Source organism: Elephantulus edwardii, unplaced genomic scaffold (genome assembly GCF_000299155.1).
Source record: "Elephantulus edwardii isolate Elephantulus edwardi_28Jun2011 unplaced genomic scaffold, EleEdw1.0 scaffold00138, whole genome shotgun sequence".
Lineage (NCBI taxonomy): Eukaryota > Metazoa > Chordata > Mammalia > Macroscelidea > Macroscelididae > Elephantulus > Elephantulus edwardii.
In genome coordinates, this window is record NW_006399888.1 from 3,037,972 (window position 1) to 3,041,896 (window position 3,925).

Consider the following 3,925-nt stretch of genomic DNA (forward strand, 5'->3'; position numbering starts at 1 on the left):
TCAACACTCTTCGCACTAGTAGCCAGGAAATAAAAAAACTTATTGCGGTGGGAAAGTCTGCTGTTAGGGACCTCTCTAAAGTACTCAAGAGCAACGGTGTCTCTCTGGAGACTAAGGTGCGCCTGATACAGGACATGGTCTTTGCAATCCCTTGCTATGCACCAGAGAGTTGGACAATGACTAAGGATGACAAAAGAAGTATTGATGTCTTTGAGTTGCGGTGCTGGAGAAGAGTATTGAACATACCATGGACTGCCAGGAGAACAAATAGTTCTGTCTTGGAGAGAGTGAAAACAAGTTTCTCTTTGGAGGCTAGGATTTTAAAGCTTCATTTCACATACTTTGCACATGTGGCCAGGAGGAACCATTCCTTGGAAAAACACATCATGCTTGGAAGGGTGGAGGACAGCGTGGGAGAAGAAGACCTAAGATGAGATGCATTGACATAGTAACTGGGGTAATGGGGATAGGTGTGTTGGAGTCAATGAGACTGGCTCAGGAAAGAGCAGGTTTCAGAGCTGTTGTACACTGGGTTGCTATGAGTCACAGGCAACTTGATGGCACATAACAACAACAACAATAACATGCAAGTAAAAGCGAAGCCTCAACAACCAGTACTTTTCTGAAATGTCTATTCTTCATTCAAATGCTTTGCTATATGGCTAGACAGCATGAAATGTTAACAGTGTAGCCCAACCTGGATGTCATAAGATGACCACTCCCCCCCAAAAAAAAGCAAGCAATTGGCAGCACTTCTCCACAAATTGCAGTGAGCTACAGCTGTAGGAACTCTGGTGGCCTAGTGGCAAGAAGCTGCACTGCAATCCCAAAGCCACAGGGTTCAAGGCCACCAGTTGCTCTGCAGACGGATGGCCAATGTCCTCCAGTGCTATTAACTGCCTCGGAAAGCCCATTAAAGGATTAGCTATGGGTTGGTTCCAACTCTACAGTACTCAGCAACTGTACAGACGCGGGTGTTTAGAAGACTGAATAAAGCTCCCCCTGCAAAGACCTTATTGCGCTTAAAAGCCCCAAAGCCTTTTCAAATGCCCATGGACGGAGTGCTCATATTTCCACAGCAGACCTTGTCATACTGTTTATGGGCTCACTTGCTCAGTCCACCTGATTATGGGCTACTTGAGCCAGGCAGTGACATCCTCAGAGTGAACCCTGAGCCGAACAAGCGGCCACGTCTTACGGAGCAGCTTCTGAAGCAAATCCATGAAAGGACTCCTCCAAAGAACTGATGACAGGAATCCTTTTTCTTTCCTCTGAAACCTGGCTTAATAAGTGTGCACAAGGTACACACTTGCTTGCATAATAAGTCTCTTGACCGCCCCCCCACCACCTCACATCAAGTGAAGGAGTCAAGAGGCAGGTTAAGTTAAAGACTTGCCTGCTCAGGGTTTCAGAGCGCTCCATCCAGGAGACAGGAACCCCAGGTTTGCTTGCTTTCTGCTGGATGGAAAGAGGATGGTGATGAAGAAGGGCGGCTAAGGAGACTTTGTGTTCAAATTCCTGGACATCTGCAAAAGGACAGTCAGGAGGGACAACAGGGTTGGGACACACAGACCTTTGAGTCTGAAGAAAAGAACTGGCACTTCTTTGTCACAGGAGATTTGCTCTGTTGCTCATATTAGAGTAAAATGCTGCTTCCCTGCTGTTTTATTTTCCTAGTGCTGCCTAACAACAACAAAAAAAAAAATCAGAAAGTGGGTGACTTTTAGAGAACAGAAATTTATTCACAGTTCTGGGGACAAAAAAAAAAAAAAAAGCCAAATTCAGGGTTTCCTTTCCCAGTACACGTTTTTCTCCGTGGAAAGAATGTAATGTTCTCACTGCTACTGCCCAGCTGTGTAAATCCTACACTGCCTGGGTAAAAATCAAATTAGAACCACAAAAGTAGACTATTTTCACCCAGGTGTCACACTTGAAAATCAGGTTAACTACCCTCAGGGGACCAGCCAGGACTGAAGGGAAAATAGCTGAGTTTCCATTAAGCAAATTCTATGGAGCCCGTGGAAACTGGTAGACTTTATTGCCCTTTAAAACTCAGAACTGCAAGTATTAAAAGACCAGACTCTCATAGTGTGAGGTCTAATCACACATTAACATACTCACATTCTCACACCATGTACTTGTAAAAATAATAAACTGTTAGTTAGGGTAAAATTTAAGGAAATGTGAACACTGAAGTATGCTTATCTGCAGCATCTCTACCTGTCCTTGTTTGCTGTTTTGTGTTGGGGTTTTTTTGTATTTTTTTTTCTTTTTGGTCTATTTAGCAAAAAATTATTTACTATTACCTCTTATTAGTACAAGACAAAACCTCCCAAACTCTTGTACATGTGAAAATTTTCCATAATTAACTCTTGGATGCAAATAAGACCCCAGGATAAGGACACACTTACCTTGAATGCCTTAAAATTGTTTCAAGCTACAAAAATACTACCAAGCAGATAGTTTTTATTTAATATGTACACACAGAAATAATAGAAAAAGTTCACATTCTGTGGTTTCTAAACATTAAATACCAACGATTTCTATAAAATGTTGGTCTCTCATGGTTCAGGGCAACTCAGATGGCTGGGATAGTCTGGGAAAGTTCATTTTTCTTGTTTCAGAATTCCTGTCGGATGCTGTCTGTCTTTGCCTCTCCACGTTGCAGCTTTGTTTATAGATTTCATTTTTTTAGTTGTACAATACTCCATTCAATCTCACAAGTCTTACTAACCAGGGAGACCTAAGTTGACTCTATCTCTTTCAATTTGGACCCAGCTGTTAGTTGCCTGTTCTATGGCTGCCAGTTGAAATCTCGAGTGTGCTTCCTTAATTTCTAGAGGTTTTTTTGGGCATGTTCTATCAAGTGAACCAGATTTTCACTGTATACTTTGCAGGTATTGCATCCAGGCGGTGACATTAGTTCTAGATTCTCAATTCGAACTGCTTGATGTTCTAACTGGACCATAGAATTATTTACACATTCTTGCCATGCCTTAATACCATTCTTTTTCGGACCCAAGGAAGGGGTTGGAAGATCATACCGTTCATACTGAGCAACTCAATTGGTTGTCGGGCAGCCAGTCTTTCAAATCCATTTCTCATTACGTCGATTTCAAAAGTGGAATCATCTTGGGGCTGTCAGGTAGCTCGGGTAATTCTTTGTAGTTCGGTATCTGCGCATTTCCTCCTCCATCAGGGCCGCAGCTGCCTCACGAACGCTGGGCGCTTCATAACCTCGATGAAAATAGGGCAGCGCACCCACCACAACCTCCCTGGCCTCTAAACCCGTGCCCCCATTATGATTACTTAAGGTCGGATAGAGATCCCTACCTGCCCTTGGGGCGAGGTGCCTCTGAGTCCATTATGACTCATAGCGACCCGGTGAGGAACAGATCAGAATCTTGCCCTATGCTGTGTGTCCTCATTATTACCGACATGCTCGAGACCGTTGTGAGAGAGGGGAGAGGGGAGAGGGTTGAGGTTGTTGAGGGTCTTTTTTCTCTTACTTTCCACCTTCCCCGCATACCTTTTTCCAAGAACTGGCCCCACCTGACAATCTAACCTTAATTACCTCTTAGTCAACTAGGCCTTCCCGGAGGTCCTGGTCACATGACATTACAATTAATTTTAATTTTTTTTTCTTTTCTTTTTGCAGGGCAAACTGGGAATGCAGTCCCCTGTTACCACAAATGAGGCAGTCAAGTTTCCCACGTTTGGAGCAATCGCAGGGGTCAGCACATCCGGAGTACAGTAGATAAGCCTCGCCCTGGGAAAACCACCTTTGTGATCATGGTATCTCCTCTGGCAGGTAAACATGATTTTAAATATTTTGTAAAAAATTTTCTACTAGTTTATTTTAAAAATTCTAATGTATTGTGTTCAAGAACAAATTCTTTCAATTTCTCTCACTCCCCCACCCATC

At 43.3% G+C, this 3,925-nt stretch overlaps 1 pseudogene; it reads right to left on the reverse strand.

The window, feature by feature from the left end:
• Window positions 1-2,683: 2,683 nt before the first annotated feature.
• The window catches only part of LOC102867066, a 19,610-nt pseudogene continuing 18,368 nt past the window's right edge, over window positions 2,684-3,925 (reverse strand).